Below are 22874 nucleotides of genomic sequence, written 5' to 3'. Positions count from 1 at the left end.
ACTAATGGCAGTCCCTCCTAGGGGCAAAGTGTACTAATGGCAGTCCCTCCTAGGGGCAAAGTGTACTAATGGCAGTCCCTCCTAGGGGCAAAGTGTACTAATGGCAGTCCCTCCTAGGGGCAAAGTGTACTAATGGCAGTCCCTCCTAGGGCAAAGTGTACTAATGGCAGTCCCTCCTAGGGGCAAAGTGTACTAATGGCAGTCCCTCCTAGGGGCAAAGTGTACTAATGGCAGTCCCTCCTAGGGGCAAAGTGTACTAATGGCAGTCCCTCCTAGGGGCAAAGTGTACTAATGGCAGTCCCTCCTAGGGGCAAAGTGTACTAATGGCAGTCCCTCCTAGGGGCAAAGTGTACTAATGGCAGTCCCTCCTAGGGGCAAAGTGTACTAATGGCAGTCCCTCCTAGGGGCAAAGTGTACTAATGGCAGTCCCTCCTAGGGGCAAAGTGTACTAATGGCAGTCCCTCCTAGGGCAAAGTGTACTAATGGCAGTCCCTCCTAGGGGCAAAGTGTACTAATGGCAGTCCCTCCTAGGGGCAAAGTGTACTAATGGCAGTCCCTCCTAGGGGCAACGTGTACTAATGGCAGTCCCTCCTAGGGGCAACGTGTACTAATGGCAGTCCCTCCTAGGGGCAACGTGTACTAATGGCAGTCCCTCCTAGGGGCAAAGTGTGCTAATGGCAGTCCCTCCTAGGGGCAAAGTGTACTAATGGCAGTCCCTCCTAGGGCAAAGTGTACTAATGGCAGTCCCTCCTAGGGGCAAAGTGTACTAATGGCAGTCCCTCCTAGGGGCAAAGTGTACTAATGGCAGTCCCTCCTAGGGGCAACGTGTACTAATGGCAGTCCCTCCTAGGGGCAACGTGTACTAATGGCAGTCCCTCCTAGGGGCAACGTGTACTAATGGCAGTCCCTCCTAGGGGCAAAGTGTACTAATGGCAGTCCCTCCTAGGGGCAACGTGTACTAATGGCAGTCCCTCCTAGGGGCAACGTGTACTAATGGCAGTCCCTCCTAGGGGCAACGTGTACTAATGGCAGTCCCTCCTAGGGGCAACGTGTACTAATGGCAGTCCCTCCTAGGGGCAACGTGTACTAATGGCAGTCCCTCCTAGGGGCAAAGTGTACTAATGGCAGTCCCTCCTAGGGGCAAAGTGTACTAATGGCAGTCCCTCCTAGGGGCAAAGTGTACTAATGGCAGTCCCTCCTAGGGGCAAAGTGTACTAATGGCAGTCCCTCCTAGGGGCAAAGTGTACTAATGGCAGTCCCTCCTAGGGGCAAAGTGTACTAATGGCAGTCCCTCCTAGGGGCAACGTGTACTAATGGCAGTCCCTCCTAGGGGCAACGTGTACTAATGGCAGTCCCTCCTAGGGGCAAAGTGTACTAATGGCAGTCCCCTCTAGGGGCAAAGTGTACTAATGGCAGTCCCTCCTAGGGGCAAAGTGTACTAATGGCAGTCCCTCCTAGGGGCAAAGTGTACTAATGGCAGTGACCGGGTTTATGGGTCACATCTGGATGATTGACACCTTTACAAAATCGGACACGAATGGGGATTGCATTTAAAGCAGCAGGGTCTCTATCTTGGCAATGTATTTCGGAAGCAGGGGGTACCCAGAGGTAAAGCACGGTGTGGAGGTCCCCCCATTTTGAAAAGAAAATGCTCCCCCTCCAGCACTTCCTGGTCATTGTGTTCGCTTCTGAGCCGTCATATTTCACCCTCCTTTGCGGTGCCGTTAACAGGAGGGTACGATCTGCCCCTAGATAACGTGCATAGTGTTGTGACGTACCGGGGGCATTATATGAGTCACCGGTGTGCCAGGCCTCAGTGCACGGTACGGCCATAGGACAGGGACGGGGATAATCTCTTGGCGTGGCCGTGTCGCTCGCTCTTGGAACAGCTGCTCCACGCTTGCGTTCCCCAGCTGCTGTGGGTATAGAAGCAGCATTAATGGGAACTCCCCCAGCTGCTACTGCAGATTCCCCTTCTGCTCACTGCGGGGCTTATTCACCAACAGCCAGTGCGGCTTAATGCAGCCGAGCCAGCGTTAACTGCCAGGGACTTGCATGGGGGATAGAGAGATTAGAGGCTAGAGGTGGGGGGGATAGAGAGAGGGGCGTGGTAGAGAGGGGGGGTGGAGAGTGAGAGGGGGGGTGGAGAGTGAGAGGAGGGGGTGGAGAGTGAGAGGGGGGGTGGAGAGTGAGTGGTGGGGGGGGTAGAGAGTGAGTGGTGGGGGGGGTAGAGAGTGAGTGGTGGGGGGGTAGAGAGAGTGAGTGGTGGGGGGGTAGAGAGTGAGTGGTGGGGGGGTAGAGAGTGAGTGGTGGGGGGGTAGAGAGTGAGTGGTGGGGGGGTAGAGAGTGAGTGGTGGGGGGGGTAGAGAGTGAGTGGTGGGGGGGGTAGAGAGTGAGTGGTGGGGGGGTAGAGAGTGAGTGGTGGGGGGGTAGAGAGTGAGTGGTGGGGGGGTAGAGAGTGAGTGGTGGGGGGGGTAGAGAGTGAGTGGTGGGGGGGTAGAGAGTGAGTGGTGGGGGGGTAGAGAGTGAGTGGTGGGGGGGTAGAGAGTGAGTGGTGGGGGGGTAGAGAGTGAGTGGTGGGGGGTAGAGAGTGAGTGGTGGGGGGGTAGAGAGTGAGTGGGGGGGGGTAGAGAGTGAGAGTGGGGGGGGGGTAGAGAGTGAGAGTGGGGGGGGGGGGGGGTAGAGAGTGAGGTGGGGGGGGGGGGGGGTAGAGAGTGAGAGTGGGGGGGGGGTAGAGAGTGAGAGTGGGGGGGTAGAGAGTGAGAGTGGGGGGGGGGGTAGAGAGTGAGAGTGGGGGGGGGTAGAGAGTGAGAGTGGGGGGGTAGAGAGTGAGAGTGGGGGGGGTAGAGAGTGAGAGTGGTGGGGGGTAGAGAGTGAGAGTGGGGGGGGGGTAGAGAGTGAGAGTGGGGGGGGGTAGAGAGTGGGGGGGGTAGAGAGTGGGGGGGGGTAGAGAGTGGGGGGGGGGTAGAGAGTGAGAGTGGGGGGGGTAGAGAGTGAGAGTGGGGGGGTAGAGAGTGGGGGAGGGGTGGATAGAGAGTGGGGGAGGGGTGGGTAGAGAGTGGGGGAGGGTGTAGAGGGGGGAGGGGGGTGAGAGGAGGGAGGGGGGGTAGAGGTGGGGGAGGGGGGTAGAGAGTGGGGGTGTGGGGGTAGAGTGTGAGGGAGGGAGTGGGGGGTAGAGAGTGAGGGAGGGAGTGGGGGGTAGAGAGTGAGGGAGGGTGTGGGGGGTTGTGAGTGAGGGAGGGAGTGGGGGGGTAGAGAGTGAGGGATGGAGGGGGGGTAGAGAGTGAGGGAGGGAGGGGGGGGTTGAGTGGGTGGGAGGGAGGGGGGGTTGAGAGGGAGGGAGGGAGGGGGGGTAGAGAGGGTGGGAGGGTGGGGGGTAGAGTGTGTGGGAGGGGTGGGAGGGGGGGGTTGAGAGGTGAGGGAGGGAGGGGGGTAGAGTGTGAGGGGAGGGGAGGGGTAGTGGGTGGTGGTGGAGGGTGGGGGTGTAGAGAGTGGGGAGGGTGGGGGGGGTAGAGAGTGTGGGAGGGAGGGTGGGGGGGTTGTGGTGAGGGAGGGTGGGAGGGGGGGTAGAGAGTGAGGAGGGAGGGAGGGGTGGGGGTTAGAGAGTGAGGGAGGGGGAGGGTGGGGGGTAGTGAGTGAGGGAGGGAGGGTGGGGGGGTGGTGTTGAGGTGAGGGGTGGTGGGTGTGGGGGTGTGAGTGGAGGGTGGGTGGGGGGGGGTAGAGAGTGAGGGAGGGTGGGGGGAGGTAGAGGGTGTGGGAGGGAGGGGGGGTAGAGAGTGAGGGAGGGGTAGGAGGAAGGAGAGGGGTGGTGAGTGTGAGAGAGAGGAGGGGGGTGGGAGAGAAGTGGGGAGATAAATAACACCCCACACTCCTCACCATCATAATAAATGTATGATCCTTTAAACGTTTTCTGTGGTTTGTGGTAAGATGGATGTCGTGTAAACAATACGTATAGCTCTAGATGGCTCTTCCCGCAATATTGTCTCTGGTGCGCTGCCATGATGGGTCACCCCTGCGGGTGAAGGATACTGTTCCTTAGTTGTGTGTGTGTGTGTATATGTGTGTATATATATATATATATATATACTAGCTGAGAGCCCGGCGTTGCCGGGATGTTTGTGGTGTGGGTGTGCATTTGGGTGAGGAGTGGTCAACGCGGCCCATGTGCGGTGGTAGTGCTGCTGTGGCTGTACTGATGGTGATTGTAATCGGTGTGCTGATTTGGAGGGTTTGGTGCTGATGTGGGGGTGCGGATGTGGGGGTGCGGATGTGGGTGTGCCGATGGGGGAGGTGCAAAGGTGCCGATGTGTGGGTGCTGATGGTGTTGATGGGGGCTGGGAATGGCGGGGAGCCGAGAATGCCAGTGTGCTGGGGGGGGCATGGGGATAGCGGTGTGCTGATGTGGTTTTGCTGGGGATAGTGTGTGTGTGTATACGTGTGTGTGTATACACACGTGTGTGTGTATACACGTGTCTGTGTATACATGTTTGTGTGTATACATTGTATGTGTGTGTGTGTGTGTATACATGTGTACGTGTGTGTGTGTACGTGTGTGTGTGTATACGTGGTGTGTATACACATGTGTGTGTATACACATGTGTGTATAGACGTGTATACACATGTGTGTGTAGACATTGTGTGTATGTATATATTGTGTGTGTGTGTATAAATGTGTACGTGTGTGTATACACGTGTGTATACACATGTGTATACACATGTGTGTATACAATGTTTGTGTGTGTCTATACATGTTTGTGTGTATACATAGTATGTGTGTGTGTGTGTGTACATTTGTGTGTGTGTACATTTGTGTGTGTATACATTTGTGTGTGTGTATACATGTTTGTGTGTGTGTATACATGTTTGTGTGTGTGTGTATACGTGTGTGTATACATGTGTGTGTGTGTGTGTATACATGTGTGTGTGTATACAGTATGTGTACATGTGCGTGTGTATGTCTCCATGTGTGTGTATACACGTGTGTATACACGTGTGTATACATGTTTGTGTGTATAAATAGTATGTGTGTGTGTGTGTATACATGTGTGTGTGTACATTTGTGTGTATACATGTTTGTGTGTGTATACACGTGTGTATGTGTGTGTGTGTGTGTGTGTGTATACATGTGTGTGTATACATGTGTGTGTATGTATACATGTGTGTGTGTGTGTACGTGTGTGTGTGTGTACATGTGCGTGTGTGTATGTCTCCATGTGTGTGTGTATGTCTCCATGTGTGTGTGTACGTGTACATGTGTGTGTGTGTACGTGTCTACGTGTACATGTGTGTGTGTGTCTACGTGTACATGTGTGTGTGTGTCTACGTGCGTGTGTATACGTGTGTGTGTGTACGTGTGTGTCTACGTGTGTGTGTATACGTGTGTGTGCGTATACGTGTGTATGTGTGTCTACGTGTGTGTGTGTGTCTACGTGTGTGTGCGTATACGTGTGTGTGTGTGTCTACGTCTGTGTGTGTGTGTGTACACGTGTGTCTACGTGTGTGTTTGTACGTGTGTGTGTGTCTACGTGTGTGTGTGTGTGTGTGTGTGTGTGTGTATACGTGTGTGTACGTGTGTGTGTGTAAACGTGTGTGTCTGTGTGTATAGGTGTGTGTCTGTGTGTATAGGTGTGTGTGTGTGTGTATAGGTGTGTGTGTGTGTGTGTGTGTGTGTGTGTGTGTGTATAGGTGTGTGTCTGTGTGTATAGGTGTGTCTGTGTGTCTACGTGTGTCTGTGTGTCTACGTGTTTCTTTGTGTCTACGTGTGTCTGTGTGTCTACGTGTGTACGTGTGTGTGTGTACGTGTGTGTGTGTATACGTGTGTGTATACACATGTGTGTGTATACACATGTGTGTATAGACGTGTATACACATGTGTGTGTAGACATTGTGTGTATGTATATATTGTGTGTGTGTGTATAAATGTGTACGTGTGTGTATACACGTGTGTATACACATGTGTATACACATGTGTGTATACATGTTTGTGTGTGTCCTATACATGTTTGTGTGTATACATAGTATGTGTGTGTGTGTGTGTGGTGTGTACATGTGTGTGTGTGTACATTTGTGTGTGTGTACATTTGTGTGTGTATACATTTGTGTGTTGTGTATACAGTTTTTTGTGTGTGTGTATACATGTTTGTGTGTGTGTGTATACGTGTGTGTATACATGTGTGTGTGTGTGTGTATACATGTGTGTGTGTATACAGTATGTGTACATGTGCGTGTGTATGTCTCCATGTGTGTGTATACACATGTGTAACACGTGTGTATACACGTGTGTATACATGTTTGTGTGTATAAATAGTATGTGTGTGTGTGTGTATACATGTGTGTGTGTACATTTGTGTGTATACATGTTTGTGTGTGTATACACGTGTGTATGTGTGTGTGTGTGTGTGTGTGTATACATGTGTGTGTATACATGTGTGTGTGTATACATTATGTGTATGTATACATGTGTGTGTGTGTGTACGTGTGTGTGTGTGTACATGTGCGTGTGTGTATGTCTCCATGTGTGTGTGTATGTCTCCATGTGTGTGTGTACGTGTACATGTGTGTGTGTGTACGTGTCTACGTGTACATGTGTGTGTGTGTCTACGTGTACATGTGTGTGTGTGTCTACGTGCGTGTGTATACGTGTGTGTGTACGTGTGTGTGTATACGTGTGTGTGCGTATACGTGTGTATGTGTGTCTACGTGTGTGTGTGTGTCTACGTGTGTGTGCGTATACGTGTGTGTGTTTGTGTCTACGTCTGTGTGTGTGTGTGTACACGTGTGTCTACGTGTGTGTTTGTACGGTGTGTGTGTGTCTACGTGTGTGTGTGTGTGTGTGTGTGTGTATACGTGTGTGTACGTGTGTGTGTGTAAACGTGTGTGTCTGTGTGTATAGGTGTGTGTCTGTGTGTATAGGTGTGTGTGTGTGTGTATAGGTGTGTGTGTGTGTGTGTGTGTGTGTGTGTGTGTGTGTGTGTGTGTGTGTATAGGTGTGTGTCTGTGTGTATAGGTGTGTCTGTGTGTCTACGTGTGTCTGTGTGTCTACGTGTTTTCTTTGTGTCTACGTGTGTCTGTGTGTCTACGTGTGTCTGTATAGGTGTGTGTGTGTGTGTGTGCGTGTGTGTCTGTCTACATGTGTGTGTGTGTCTACATGTGTGTGTCTGTGGACGTGTGTGTGTGCCTACATGTGTGTGTGTGTGTGTGTGTGCGCGCCTACATGTGTGTGTGGTGTGTGGTCTACTGTGTGTGTGTGTCTCTGTGTATGTGTATGTGGTATATATATATATATATATATATATATATATATATATATATATATATATATATATATATATATATATATATATAGTGTGTGTGTGTGTATGGAGGGTTGAGGCTGGCAATGAAGGAATGGGGGGTGTGGGGGGAGAGCTGCTTACCTTGCAGTCGGCAGCATGTTCCTCGAGGGGTGAGGCGTCCTGCAGGGCGGGAGCCCCCCCCACTGCCCTCCGGCTCGAGGTGAGGCCTCCTGCAGGGCGGGAGCCCCCCCGCTGCCTCCGGCTCGAGGTGAGGCCTCCTGCAGGGCGGGAGCCCCCCCGCTGCCCCCCCGGCTCGAGGTGAGGCCTCCTGCAGGGCGGGGAGCCCCCCCCCGCTGCCTCCGGCTCGAGGTGAGGCCTCCTGCAGGGCGGGAGCCCCCCGCTGCCCACCGGCTCGAGGTGAAGCCTCCTGCAGGCGGGAGCCCCCCCCGCTGCCCTCCGGCTCCAGGTGAGGCCTCCTGCAGGGCGGGAGCCCCCCCGCTGCCCATCGGCTCGAGGTGAAGCCTCCTGCAGGGCGGGAGCCCCCCCCGCTGCCCTCCGGCTCGAGGTGAGGCCTCCTGCAGGGCGGGAGCCCCCCCGCTGCCCTCCGGCTCGAGGTGAGGCGGCGGTGCCGAGGAGCGTTGCAGGCGGCGCCGGGTAGGCTGGTCTTTGCTGTGAGGGGGGTGGGAGAGGTGAGCCGGTGCCGAGGAGCGTGCGGCGAGGCCCGTGGGTATGCTGCCTCACCCATCCGGCCGCTCCCACGTGGATGTGAGGCGGGAGGCAGCGTGTTGTGGCCCGCTCCCCCGCGTGTGTCCCGGGCGCTCGCTCCGCTCCCCCGCTGACTGTAGCGGCGCCGGGGTGTGAGCTTGGGGGGGGGGGTGTGAGCTTGGGGGGGGGTGTGTGAGCTTGGGGGGGGGGTAAGCTGGGGGGGGGTGAGGTGTGTGTGAGCTTGGGGGGGGTGGGAATGTGTGTGTGTGTGTGTGTGTGTGTGTGTGTGTGTGTGTGTGTGTGTGTGTGTGTGTGTGTGTGTGTGTGTGTGTGTGTGTGTGTGTGTGTGTGTGTGTGTGTGTGTGTGTGTGTGTGTGTGTGTGTGTGTGTGTGTGTGGTTTTTTTTTTTTTTTTTTTTTTTTTTTGTGGACCTTTGGCCCGTCACTCCGCCTCAGGGGCGGGCCAAGGGGGTGGTGTGAGTGTGTGAGGCCAATGAGAGGTGTGCGGGGGCGGGCGGCCCAAGGGACCAATGAGATTGCCGCTAGGGACACGGACATCCAGGCAGGCAAACATACAGTGCTTTCACTAATATAGTATAAGATATATATATATATATATATATATATATATATATATATATATATAAACACAAAGAAAAAAGCTGCGCCTCTAAAGAACATATACAATAAATATATATATATATATATGCTATAACAATATGATGTAAATATGGATGAATATCTTAATAATATAAGCAATATATACACATATATGGTATTGCGGACCTATAATAGTATCAGGCCCACAAAAACATGAACAATAGTATATATAAAAAGGCAAAAAAGGATAAACCAGTCCTCAAATAGTCCAATGAATGGTATAGGTGCTGGTATGCAGGGTCTCCGGCAGCTCTCAATATGGACCAACCACCGTCACAAGATATCTAAAAAGGAAAAAAGAGGAGAGAGCGCACGCCCATAGCGTATAAAAGTATTTAATGAGGGGGAGGGGGGGAGAGAGGGGGTAAAAACGCACTTACAAAAATGCAATAAAATCAAGCATATGTGATATATAATAATCACCACCATCCGGTTTTTCTCTAGACTCTTGGGGCAGTCCCAGGCTCCGTTGGTAAGGGAGGCAACGTCACAGCAGATTCCAGGACTGGTAGCACCATCCGGTTAGACTGCAGGACTTTTGGGGCCGGCCCAGGGCTCCGTTGGCAGTGGAGCACAGTCCCAGCAAATTCACAAGGCAGGTGTGCTGTATAATAGTCCCAAGAAAGAGGTCCTGTAATAGTGGTGCCTATAGCACTCGCGCCTGGATCAATACGCTCCAGCGCTTCGTGTAGACTCCAATGTCTGTGCGGTCTGACGTCACGACGCTCCCCTGACGCGTTTCGTCAGTCACGGCTAACTTTCTCACACACCTTGTGTAAAGCACTGTATATACTGTGGGCTCCCCCATTCATTTTTATTCACACTGATACACATACACACTCTTTCTTCACTTGCTTTCATTACCTTTTGACACCTCTAGCCATAAAACACATCCACACCCGGGGAAGGACCAGCACAGATAACATTCCAAGAGACACTGTTTTTAAGTATACCTTTGCTTGCTTCATTCATTGTAACATCGCCGGAAGAAGAGATCAGTGTATCTCGAAAGCTCGCACAAATAAAAGCATTTCGTTAGCCACAGAACGGTATCATCTATTTATTTTTTGATTATTGAAGCTCGGCTAACACGGTACTGATACCTCTACATGTGTATATATATAATATCTCTAAGCTGTCAGGGAAAGTGGGGGGGGGGGCACTGAGCTCAGGTTGGGAGACTCTCTGGGTCACACAACGGTGGGGGGGGGGGGGCGGTGCTGTGCTGTGCTGTGCTGTGCTGTGTTGGGCACGTTCTGCAGTACATTGCTTCTTCTCTGGCCGTGCAGGTGTCACTCTGCCCTGCGCTCCCTGACATGTAATATTAATGCACGGGGGTTGCAAAGTTTAAAAGGATTGTATTGATTGCGTTCTGTGAGCAGCGCGGCCGCACTGGCAGCGCTGGGGGCCGAGCGGGCACCGTTTCTATCAGCGGTTTCGTGGTCTTGTTCCTCTTCTCGTGGATAATTACCTGGAATCCTCCCCCTCTGTCACGCAGGGACGGCGCGGTGACCGCGAGTACCCGAGGGGGCGCTGTACTCTGGTACTGTGGCGGCTCTGGCACTCAAAGGGTTGGAATGGAAATGTTCAAACAATATTTCTACTGTGTGTTTGATTTGTAGAAGATGGTGTCAGTCACCAACGTGGGACCCATAGACTCAGCATGCCACGGCCATTAGTACCCTGCGTGGCACCACCTTTACAGAGCAAACCACTGATTTCTGTTTCCCTGAAAGGATGTTTTTTTTGGTGGGGGGGGGGGGCGGCAGTGGGGCTGTTTGAGACGTGGGAGAGGGATGTTTTGGGGTGCAGTGGGGCTGTTTGAGATGTGGGAGAGGAGGGATGTTTTGGGGTGCAGTGAGTATGTTGGAGGCGCGGGAAGGAGAGGAGGGATGTTTTGGGGGGCAATAACATGGTTAAAGATGTTGGAGGTAGAGGAGAGGTGTTTTGGGGGGCTGTTGGAGACGTGGGAGAGATGAATGTTTTGGGGGACAGTGGGGCTGGTTGAGATGTGGGTGGGAGAGGAGGGATGTTTTGGGGGGCAGTGGGGCTGGTTGAGATGTGGGTGGGAGAGGAGGGATGTTTTGGGGGACAGTGGAGCTGTTTGAGATGTGGGTGGGAGAGGAGGGATGTTTTGGGGGACAGTGGGGCTGGTTGAGATGTGGGTGGGAGAGGAGGGATGTTTTGGGGGACAGTGGGGCTGGTTGAGATGTGGGTGGGATAGGAGGGATGTTTTGGGGGGCAGTGGGGCTGTTTGAGACGTGGGAGAGAGAGGAGGCAGTGCTTGGACTTTCTGCCTGTCTGTTTTGCGGTTTCTCAGTCTCCTTCCTTTGAAGCGCTCGGCCTCCCAGCGGCTGAATAATACATGAGCCTTACATCAGAGAGCTGGGTATATCTCGATATAATGCCCTTTCACCTTCAGCCTTTCCAAGCTTGATGTACCAGGCAGAGAGCAATGCTATAGCTGCCCATACGTAGGCACTGACCGCCCAGCGCTGGGATACAGTGTCCGCACCCACACACGGCGACACTGGCCGCACATAAACCTCCCCTCCTGCTGTCCCCCCCGGCCCCTGTCAGACCTCAGACCCTGTTGGGCTTTCGGGTTTCTTTCACATTTGGGATACCCCAGCATTTGTTGTGTTCCCTCCAGTATCAGCCACGTCTGTGAATGAATCCACAAATCCACCACCCTTTCCATGCCGCTGTACCTCCTCACATCTCTGCGCCTCCCACTCCCCCGCGTCTCTCTCTGAAACCTCCCCCCTCCGGCACCTTGCTGAATCCCTCGATGTTTGGGGGTCACGTGCCTTCTCCCCTCCGGCACCTTGCTGAATCCCTCGATGTTTGGGGGTCACGTGCCTTCTCCCCTCCGGCACCTTGCTGAATCCCTCGATGTTCGGGGGTCACGTGCCTTCTCCCCTCCGGCACCTTGCTGAATCCCTCGATGTTTGGGGGTCACGTGCCTTCTCTCCTCCGGCACGTTCCTGAATCCCTCGATGTTTGGGGGGTCACGTGCCTTCTCCCCTCCAAACAGTTGAGGTGATTTAGTCTTTCCTGGTTGGTTTTATGATATAGACATGGGGTGGCCAGCACCGGTACTCAGGGGCCGCCAACTGCTCAGGTCTTCAGTATATCCCTGCTTCAGCACAGGTGGATCAAGGACCACCAACCGACCAGGTATTGGGGAGATCACCTGTGCTGAAGCAGGGGCTCAATCAGTCGCTCAGTCTTTGATTGCAGCACCTGTGCTGAAGCAGGGATATTGTGATGACTTGTGTTGGCCCGGCTGATGGACCATGCACCATTTTAGGAGCATGGGAAGGGGCTGCCTTCTAGCTCTTAGCCACCCTCAATGTGGGATCCGTGTCCTGTGCAAGTAGAGGAGCTCCGGGAAATGCATTAACCGAGCTAGGGCCATAGAAGTGGAGACACCTATGCATGTAACACGCAGATCAGTGCCGATGTGACACGCGGTGCGGTGTGGGCCTGTGTGGGCCTCTGGGGTCTTCAGACTCCCCCCCCCTCTGTTCTCCGTCCCATTACTGCCGGCTGAGTTCTCTCCTCTGCGCGGGGTGAACGCATTGAGCACAGGCTCATGCGCCCCGCTCTCCGCTGTACCAGATAGTCTGCTCTTGGGAAGACCCCTTTTCCTGTGTCTCTGATTAACTACTAAGCAATCAACCTTGTTATTGTTTGTTTGCCTGTAACCCTGCGGTGTAACCCTGCGGTGCAACCCTGCGGTGCAACCCTGCGGTGCAACCCCTTCCCTGATGCTGTAGGTATTAGCTGTCTGATCTGCTCTGAGGAGTTTTGCCCCCATCTTTTCCCTATTGCATTTTCCATTGAGCGTGTGCACATATATGTATCGTTGTGATCCTCTGATTAACCTGCCTGTAATTAGATCCGACATGTCCCCCCCCCCTCCCGGAGGTGTCCGCAGACCCGCCGCCATGCTTTGTGATTGCATACTGCTCTGTACACATGATCACTGTCACGATCCGTCAGGAACGTCTCCCCTTCTGGTTCAGATGAAAGGGCCGTGGCTCTGGGTATTCACGGTTCCTGTATCCGTTTCCCACACGTTGATCTATATGTGGCCTGATCACCGTTACACAGGCCGTGCCGCGAAGGCCTGAAACGCACACACCTGCCAGCACGCATCAGTCCTGGACTGCAGAACACTCTCCCGTTTCAGCCCAGGATCTCTGCCAACACCAGCCCTTCCTGTCCCGATCCCCCTGCTATTCCTGCGCTGTTACCCCCCTCCTCGCGTACACTGGGACCGTTTCCCAAATGACTTGCAGGTCTTTTCCGACTAACTGCAAATACAGCTATATTGTACATAAAATCCCACTTTAACTCTGCTAGTATACCTCCAATGTGCTTCCGCCACCTGTATATACGTGTGTGCGCGTACATACATACATTCTGTATCTCTATATGTCTCTGTCTGTCTGTGAAGCGCTCAGCAAGGTGATCCTGATGGCTTGTGTAAGTGAGGAGAAAAACCCACGGTTCAGTCTCCAGAACAGGGGCGGCCAACGTCAGTCCTCAAGGGCCACCAACAGATCAGGGGTTCAGGTTATCCCTGCTTCAGCACATTGACTGAGCCACCTGTGCTATAGCAGGGATATCCCTAAAACCTGGCCTGTTGGTGGCTCTCTAGGCCTGCATTTGGCCACCCCCCTGCTGTAGAATATCCCACAGTTTGTGTAGAGAAATAACCCTGAGTCTCTCGATGCTGCTCCGTGAATTCCGGGGTCTTCTCAGCCCCCCTGGAATAGAACGTAGCTGCTACATACAGGAAGTAACTTACTGCACCCTAGCAGGTCTCTCTCTTGCACTTCTTGCATTCTGCAGAGATAGATATAGATAGATATATACTAGCTGAAAGTACCCGGCGTTGCTCGGGACTTCTAAGAAGCCAAAAAATACTGAGATGTATAAATGGATACTTTAAATGTTTGAGTTTCTTAATGATCATTGTTTAATGTATTTTTATTCTAATGCTGTTGGGTAAACTGTATTTTTGGTTTTTCCATCAGGCGCAAAAAGATGCATGCTCTCCAGTTCCCACGCTGGAGCATCCAACACAAAAGTTGACAAATGTGCAAACGCGGGATTGTCTCCGTTCAGCCCCGTTGCGCTAAGTGAGCGACCTTGAGATATGATATGTCCATCGACGACGTTGCAAAGTGAGCTTCACTGGGATCGGAAGTGGGCAGAATTGGAAAGGAATGCGGGCAGGGATGAGTGGGATTCTTGGTATGAATCTCTCTTGTCCCTTAGCACAGTCTGTTAAAATAGCGGCTTCAATGCCATTAGGCAAAAGATTTCTCGCTGTTAGTCGAGTTCAATGACATGGTATTGAGGCATCAACATTTTGCTGAAGCAGGATAGGAGAGACAAGTTATACGGCGTCATCCCAGAGGGGTTCGATTGAGTTAAGAAACTCCGTGGGATACTGACCTGCCTCGTTTCTATCCATGATTGTGTGGATTGGGTTTGTATGTTGTCGCTTCTCCGGCCAGTTTGTGTTCTATTTGTGTGTTCGTTTCACTGGCGCTGTTGTCAGCCATTCAGCCATTTGTATGTTTGGAAAGACTGTGACTTTTAATCTTTCTCATCTAAGGCGTTGCATACGTTTTCTGGGAAACTGATGAGCCCGGGGAGGCGATCCCCTGGAAGTTTCCCTTCGCCCAGATCAAGTCGCCGTTGAGCGGATCTGCCAGCAGAATCATCGCCTGGTAAATTACCTGGCCTGTTTGTCCAAAGCTTCAATTTGGTGACTTTTTGCCAGAGAGAGGAATTATTTTAAACATGTTTTAGCTCATCAGCCATAGTTCCCTTTGGTACAATAAGGAGCGTTTGGTGCAAATCCGCTGCTAAAAAACACAACTCCACCCAAAATCATTTCAATGCCTCTGAGGTCCTGAAGTGTTCGATAGAGAGCCTCTAGTGCTGCGTGTTTGTGGGACATTGTACCCACGTCCCTAACAAGGACCTCGCACGCGGGAAGAAGTTTGGCTGCTCCAAGATTAAGTGGTGGGTTGTGTGATGGGATCATGTCATTTTTGGTGTCATTTGTGAATTGTATCCAAACAAAGCCAAAAATCTGCTCCTTGTTCTCCGATATCTTAAGAGGTGCCCGAGCGCTGCATAGCGACAGGCAAACGGCTGATTCATTTTGGCTCCTAAAACTCCCCCCCCCCCCCCTCGTAGTCAACGCTGTGCGGCAGTGTGTGTATCTGTGACACTGTAACGCGCGTACGCCACTTGGACTCTTTTTAAGATGGATCTCCGGAGACCGCAAGTCTCGCAGCATCTGTGTGTATATATAATCTCCAGCCCGTGTCTCCCCTATGTATGTATATAATCTCCAGCCCGTGTCTCCCCTATGTATGTATATATTCTCCTGCTCGTGTCTCCCCATGTATGTATATAATCTCCAGCCTGTGTTTCCCCTATGTATGTATATAATCTCCAGCCTGTGTTTCCCCTATGTATGTATATAATCTCCAGCCTGTGTCTCCCCTATGTATGTATATATTCGCCAGCCCGTGTCTCCCCTATGTATGTATATAATCTCCAGCCCGTGTCTCCCCTATGTATGTATATATTCTCCAGCCTGTCTCCCCCCTATGTATGTATATAATCTCCAGGCCGTGTCTCCCCTATGTATGTATATAATCTCCAGCCCGTGTCTCCCCACTGCTGGATGAAGCCTTCCCTATGTATATATGTTTATGTGTATGTATGTATGTATGTATATATGTATATATTCTCCAGCTGTCTCTCCCTCTGCTGGATGAAGCCTCCCCTATGTGTGTGTATATATAATCTCCAACCCGTGTCTCCCCACTGCTGGATCAAGCCTCCCCTATGTATGTATATAATCTCCAGCCCGTGTCTCCCCTATGTATGTATATAATCTCCAGCCCGTGTCTCCCCACTGCTGGATGAAGCCTCCCCTATATATGTATGTATACAGTTAGGTCTGGAAATATTTGGACACTGACACAATTTTCATAATTTTGGCTCTGTACGCCACCACAATGGATTTGAAATGAAACAACCGAGATGCAATAGAAGTTCAGACTTTCAGCTTTAATTCAAGGGGTTGAACAAAAATATCGTATGAAACGTTTAGGAATTGCAACCATTTTCATACACAGTCCCCTTATTTCAGGGGCTCAAATGTAATTGGACAAATTAACACAATCATAAATAAAATGTTCATTTTTAATACTTTGTCGAGAATCCTTTGCAGGCATGGACATCACCAAACGCTGGGTTTCCTCCTTTGTGATGCTTTGCCAGGCCTTTACTGCAGCTGTCTTCAGTTGTTGTTTGTTCGTGGGTCTTTCTGCCTTACGTTTTGTATTCAGCAAGTGAAATAAATGCTCGATCGGGTTGAGATCAGGTGATTGACTCGGCCATTGCAGAATATTCCACTTCTTTGCCTTAAAAAACTCCTGGGTTGCTTTTGCATTGTCCATCTGTAAAGTGAAGCGCCGTCCAATCAACTTCGCTGAATCTGAGCAGACAATATATCCCTATACACTTCAGAATTCATCCGGCTGCTTCTGTCTTCTGTCACATCATCAATAAACACTAGTGACCCAGTGCCATTGTAAGCCATGCATGCCCATGCCATCACACTGCCTCCACCCTGTTTTACAGATGTGGTATGTGGTTGCAAGCCTTCATCATACTTTTTTCTTCCCATCATTCTGGTACAGGTTGATCTTCGTTTCATCTGTCCAAAAAATGCTGTTCCAGAAATGGGCTGGCTTTTTTAGATATTGTTTGGCAAAGTCTAATCTGGCCTTTCTATTCTTGAGGCTTATGAATGGTTTGCATCTTGTGGTGAACCCTCTGTATTTGCTCTCGTAAAGTCTTCTCTTTATGGTAGACTTGGATAATGATATGCCTACCTTCTGGAGAGTGTTCTTCACTTGGCTGGATGTTATGAAGGGGTTTTTCTTTACCATGGAAAGGATCCTACGATCATCCACCACTGCTGTCTTCCGTGGACGTCCAGGCCTTTTTGTGTTGCAGAGCTCACCCGTGCGTTCTTTTTTTTCTCAGAATGTACCAAACTGTTGATTTGGCCACTCCTAATGTTCCTGCTATCTCTCCAGCCACCCCTCCTCCCTCACCCCCTTCCCCCCCCCCTCATGAAGCCTTCCCAATGTTCCCCCAGGTCCTGCGTTTCCAGCCTCTCTTCTCCCACACATTTCCTCATCCCATCCTCCATCTTACTCTTCATCGTCTTGGTCTTTTAATCTCTCTTGGAATCCATGGAGAGAAAAAAATTAGATACCGCAGAAAATGTTGAAGAAAAGCAAAAAAGGAGAATGAAGGGAAAAATACAGTGTAATGCGGTTTTGATCATTTCTGTTCTTATTGCAGAAATAGTAAGTATTACAGTCGCGTGGAGTGCCGACAATGCAGGCATTTGTTCATAAGGTAAATCTCCTGTCTCTGTTGTCACAGGAAACATGAGAACAAAAACCAGAACACACGCAGCACGTGTCATGTATGGCCTTTACATTTCCGTCAAGGTAATTAAGTGCTCAGTGCTCCTGTTCTTTACAGCAATTAAATGGATTTTTATGTAGCGCAGGGGAGCATCTCCCTTCTCACTCGTGTCCGTCCGATATTTTGGTGTCTGACGTCGCCTTCCGGTCCTTCCAGTCTGATCCGGGTCTCACGGAGTCTTCCACTCGCTGCGTTTCTCGCTGGTTCCTACAGATCCTCACCCTACGCGTTTCACAAGATACAACAGAGGGAGGAGGAGATTCACCTTCTTTGTCCAACGATGGTCACGTCTTGATGTCTGGCCCATCGCCATTTTTATTTATTTTCCCCCATGTGATGTCACAGACAGATGTCTTTGCGTAATGCCCAGCATGCATCTCTCCATACTTCTTTGGGTAATGCCCAGCATGCATCTCTCCATACGTCTTTGCATTGTCTGAAGCTTCTGCATTATCTTTGTATTTGTGGCCCAGGTCTCTCACCCATACGTGAGCACGGGCAGGATACACGAGGCAAACACTTTCTTCCTGAGGCACTGCGGAAGGTTACCTTGAAATGTTGTCTTGTTTCTGCCAAACGCCTCCATCCCGTCTTCATTCTCCTGATTTCATTGCAAAGGTTCTAACAGATTTCGGTGAGCTCCGACCTGCTATGGAATGTATCAGTGGTCCTATAACTTCCCAGCCCCCTCGCTTCCCCTCCCCAACCATCGTTCGTGTCACTGTGTGTATACAATCTGCAGTGCGGTACAATGGGGTTCAGAGTTGTGTATTACATGAACAGTTAAATACAGGTGAGGGCAAACCTGCACAAACAGGTAATGAGGGCCTGATCCTGAGAGCTTGCACTTTAGAGGGAATAAGGGACAATGTTGAAACAAGAGGGTGAAGTGGCTGCTTATTCTAGGAGAAGTGGGTCGTGTTAGAATATGGACCAGTCTGACAGCTGAAGCCATTAATGTTTGGTGGGCATGGGGTGGAGAGGCTCCAGTCACACAGCTAGTCCCAATGGGTGGGAGGTGGGCGGGAGTTGGATGTTAGAGGTAAGGTGAGTGGGCTTCCTCGAACAGGTGAGTTTTTAGGGAGTTTTTAGGGAGTGTTTAAACATCTGAAAGCTGGGGGCGAGTCTGAGGGTGAGTGGTAGGGAATTCCCGAGAGAGGAGGCAGCGCGAGAGAAGTCTTGGGCTTGGCCGCTGAGTCCATAGAGCCTTCGCGAAGACGTGCGCATCCGTGAAGCGGGTGCGTTTGTCGGACATGCTAGACGCGCCGTCGGGGCGTGTCAGTGACGTCACGGAGCTGGTTCGCGCTCATTGGGCAAATCGCCCACGTGACCTGTCCGTCGCGCTGAGTAATCCGTTTCATCTGATTCCTTGCGCAACGCTCGCCCCCTCCTGCTGTCGCACGCACGCCTGTGCGGTCTATGGGCGCGATCAATGCCTTAAGGCAATGTGATGGCGTCACGCGGTCTGCGGCAGCATGGACACCGCCTTACAGGCGGGAGTGAGAGGAAGTAAGGTGGGAGGCATCCAGTGTTTATCTGTGATGCGCCGACTGTCACAGACATGGACATTAACTGGGGTTAAGGAATTTTACATTCCCAATAAATTCCGACCAGAGATCCATGTTATCCATGAAAAGTTATACTTTTATACTACAGGGTTCATCGCAGTCCTGCAGGCGGGGCCCCGGGAGGCGGCTCTGTCCGTGCAGGCGGGGCCCCGGGAGGCGGCTCTATCCTGCAGGCGGGGCCCCGGGAGGCGGCTCTGTCCGTGCAGGCGGGGCCCCGGGAGGCGGCTCTGTCCGTGCAGGCGGGGCCCCGGGAGGCGGCTCTGTCCGTGCAGGCGGGGCCCCGGGAGGCGGCTCTGTCCGTGCAGGCGGGGCCCCCGGGAGGCGGCTCTGTCCTGCAGGCGGGGCCCCGGGAGGCGGCTCTGTCCGTGCAGGCGGGGCCCCGGGAGGCGGCTCTGTCCGTGCAGGCGGGGGCCCCGGGAGGCGGCTCTATCCTGCAGGCGGGGCCCCGGGAGGCGGCTCTGTCTGTGCAGGCGGGGCCCCGGGAGGCGGCTCTGTCCGTGCAGGCGGGGCCCCAGGAGGCGGCTCTATCCTGCAGGCGGGGCCCCGGGAGGCGGCTCTGTCCGTGCAGGCGGGGCCCCGGGAGGCGGCTCTGTCCGTGCAGGCGGGGCCCCGGGAGGCGGCTCTATCCTGCAGGCGGGGCCCCGGGAGGCGGCTCTGTCCGTGCAGGCGGGGCCCCGGGAGGCGGCTGTGTCCGTGCAGGCGGGGCCCCGGGAGGCGGCTCTATCCTGCAGGCGGGGCCCCGGGAGGCGGCTCTGTCCGTGCAGGCGGGGCCCCGGGAGGCGGCTCTATCCTGCAGGCGGGGCCCCGGGAGGCGGCTCTATCCTGCAGGCGGGGCCCCGGGAGGCGGCTCTATCCTGCAGGCGGGGCCCCGGGAGGCGGCTCTGTCCGTGCAGGCGGGGCCCCGGGAGGCGGCTCTGTCCTGCAGGCGGGGCCCCGGGAGGCGGCTCTATCCTGCAGGCGGGGCCCCGGGAGGCGGCTCTGTCCGTGCAGGCGGGGCCCCGGGAGGCGGCTCTATCCTGCAGGCGGGGCCCCGGGAGGCGGCTCTGTCCTGCAGGCGGGGCCCCGGGAGGCGGCTCTGTCCGTGCAGGCGGGGCCCCGGGAGGCGGCTCTGTCCGTGCAGGCGGGGCCCCGGGAGGCGGCTCTGTCCGTGCAGGCGGGGCCCCGGGAGGCGGCTCTGTCCTGCAGGCGGGGCCCCGGGAGGCGGCTCTGTCCGTGCAGGCGGGGCCCCGGGAGGCGGCTCTGTCCGTGCAGGCGGGGCCCCGGGAGGCGGCTCTATCCTGCAGGCGGGGCCCCGGGAGGCGGCTCTGTCTGTGCAGGCGGGGCCCCGGGAGGCGGCTCTGTCCGTGCAGGCGGGGCCCCAGGAGGCGGCTCTATCCTGCAGGCGGGGCCCCGGGAGGCGGCTCTGTCCGTGCAGGCGGGGCCCCGGGAGGCGGCTCTGTCCGTGCAGGCGGGGCCCCGGGAGGCGGCTCTATCCTGCAGGCGGGGCCCCGGGAGGCGGCTCTGTCCGTGCAGGCGGGGCCCCGGGAGGCGGCTGTGTCCGTGCAGGCGGGGCCCCGGGAGGCGGCTCTATCCTGCAGGCGGGGCCCCGGGAGGCGGCTCTGTCCGTGCAGGCGGGGCCCCGGGAGGCGGCTCTATCCTGCAGGCGGGGCCCCGGGAGGCGGCTCTATCCTGCAGGCGGGGCCCCGGGAGGCGGCTCTATCCTGCAGGCGGGGGCCCCGGGAGGCGGCTCTGTCCGTGCAGGCGGGGCCCCGGGAGGCGGCTCTGTCCTGCAGGCGGGGCCCCGGGAGGCGGCTCTATCCTGCAGGCGGGGCCCCGGGAGGCGGCTCTGTCCGTGCAGGCGGGGCCCCGGGAGGCGGCTCTATCCTGCAGGCGGGGCCCCGGGAGGCGGCTCTATCCTGCAGGCGGGGCCCCAGGAGGCGGCTCTGTCCTGCAGGCGGGGCCCCGGGAGGCGGCTCTGTCCGTGCAGGCGGGGCCCCGGGAGGCGGCTCTGTCCGTGCAGGCGGGGCCCCGGGAGGCGGCTCTGTCCGTGCAGGCGGGGCCCCGGGAGGCGGCTCTGTCCGTGCAGGCGGGGCCCCGGGAGGCGGCTCTGTCCGTGCAGGCGGGGCCCCGGGAGGCGGCTCTGTCCGTGCAGGCGGGGGCCCCGGGAGGCGGCTCTGTCCGTGCAGGCGGGGCCCCGGGAGGCGGCTCTGTCCGTGCAGGCGGGGCCCCGGGAGGCGGCTCTGTCCTGCAGGCGGGGCCCCGGGAGGCGGCTCTGTCCTGCAGGCGGGGCCCCGGGAGGCGGCTCTATCCTGCAGGCGGGGGCCCCGGGAGGCGGCTCTGTCCGTGCAGGCGGGGCCCCGGGAGGCGGCTCTATCCTGCAGGCGGGGCCCCGGGAGGCGGCTCTGTCCGTGCAGGCGGGGGCCCCGGGAGGCGGCTCTGTCCTGCAGGCGGGGCCCCGGGAGGCGGCTCTGTCCGTGCAGGCGGGGCCCCGGGAGGCGGCTCTGTCCGTGCAGGCGGGGCCCCGGGAGGCAGCTCTGTCCGTGCAGGCGGGGCCCCGGGAGGCGGCTCTGTCCGTGCAGGCGGGGTCCCGGGAGGCGGCTCTATCCTGCAGGCGGGGCCCCGGGAGGCGGCTCTGTCCGTGCAGGCGGGGCCCCTGGGAGGCGGCTCTGTCCGTGCAGGCGGGGCCCCGGGAGGCGGCTCTGTCCGTGCAGGCGGGGCCCCGGGAGGCGGCTCTGTCCGTGCAGGCGGGGCCCCGGGAGGCGGCTCTGTCCGTGCAGGCGGGGCCCCGGGAGGCGGCTCTGTCCGTGCAGGCGGGGGCCCCGGGAGGCGGCTCTGTCCGTGCAGGCGGGGCCCCGGGAGGCGGCTCTATCCTGCAGGCGGGGCCCCGGGAGGCGGCTCTGTCCGTGCAGGCGGGGCCCCCGGGAGGCGGCTCTGTCCGTGCAGGTGGGGCCCCGGGAGGCGGCTCTGTCCGTGCAGGCGGGGCCCCGGGAGGCGGCTCTATCCTGCAGGCGGGGCCCCGGGAGGCGGCTCTATCCTGCAGGCGGGGCCCCGGGAGGCGGCTCTGTCCGTGCAGGCGGGGCCCCGGGAGGCGGCTCTATCCTGCAGGCGGGGCCCCGGGAGGCGGCTCTGTCCGTGCAGGCGGGGCCCCGGGAGGCGGCTCTGTCCGTGCAGGCGGGGCCCCGGGAGGCGGCTCTGTCCGTGCAGGCGGGGCCCCGGGAGGCGGCTCTATCCTGCAGGCGGGGCCCCGGGAGGCGGCTCTATCCTGCAGGCGGGGCCCCGGGAGGCGGCTCTGTCCGTGCAGGCGGGGCCCCCGGGAGGCGGCTCTATCCTGCAGGCGGGGCCCCGGGAGGCGGCTCTGTCCGTGCAGGCGGGGCCCCGGGAGGCGGCTCTGTCCGTGCAGGCGGGGCCCCGGGAGGCGGCTCTGTCCGTGCAGGCGGGGCCCCGGGAGGCGGCTCTGTCCTGCAGGCGGGGGCCCCGGGAGGCGGCTCTGTCCGTGCAGGCGGGGCCCCGGGAGGCGGCTCTGTCTGTGCAGGCGGGGCCCCGGGAGGCGACTCTGTCCGTGCAGGCGGGGCCCCGGGAGGCGGCTCTGTCCGTGCAGGCGGGGCCCCGGGAGGCGGCTCTGTCCGTGCAGGCGGGGCCCCGGGAGGCGGCTGTGTCCTGCAGGCGGGGCCCCGGGAGGCGGCTGTGTCCTGCAGGCGGGGCCCCGGGAGGCGGCTCTGTCCGTGCAGGCGGGGCCCCGGGAGGCGGCTCTGTCCTGCAGGCGGGGCCCCGGGAGGCGGCTCTATCCTGCAGGCGGGGCCCCGGGAGGCGGCTCTGTCCTGCAGGCGGGGCCCCGGGGAGGCGGCTCTGTCCGTGCAGGCGGGGCCCCGGGAGGCGGCTCTGTCCGTGCAGGCGGGGCCCCGGGAGGCGGCTGTGTCCTGCAGGCGGGGCCCCGGGAGGCGGCTCTGTCCGTGCAGGCGGGGGCCCCGGGAGGCGGCTCTGTCCTGCAGGGGGGTCCCCGGGAGGTGGCTCTGTCCGTGCAGGCGGGGCCCCGGGAGGCGGCTCTGTCCTGCAGGCGGGGCCCCGGGAGGCGGCTCTATCCTGCAGGCGGGGCCCCGGGAGGCGGCTCTGTCCTGCAGGCGGGGCCCCCGGGAGGCGGCTCT

General features: G+C 56.5%; 1 protein-coding gene and 1 long non-coding RNA gene across 10 annotated transcripts in view; one reads left to right on the top strand and one right to left on the bottom strand.

Annotated features, from left to right (window-relative positions):
• LOC142469090 (uncharacterized) overlaps positions 1 to 2035 on the bottom strand; it is a 30068-nt gene extending 28033 nt beyond the window's left edge. The window contains exon 1 of the long non-coding RNA XR_012788956.1: positions 1779 to 2035. This is a non-coding gene — a long non-coding RNA (uncharacterized LOC142469090). The remainder of the gene's footprint in view (positions 1 to 1778) is intronic.
• The window catches only part of CSNK1G1 (casein kinase 1 gamma 1), a 132318-nt gene that overhangs the window by 18776 nt on the left and 90668 nt on the right, over positions 1 to 22874 (top strand). The window lies entirely within an intron of this gene.

Source organism: Ascaphus truei, chromosome 18, assembly GCF_040206685.1.
Source record: "Ascaphus truei isolate aAscTru1 chromosome 18, aAscTru1.hap1, whole genome shotgun sequence".
Classification (NCBI taxonomy): Eukaryota; Metazoa; Chordata; class Amphibia; order Anura; family Ascaphidae; genus Ascaphus; species Ascaphus truei.
The sequence above is the reverse complement of the archived record's forward strand: the minus strand, read 5'-3'. Positions and strand labels throughout refer to the sequence as shown.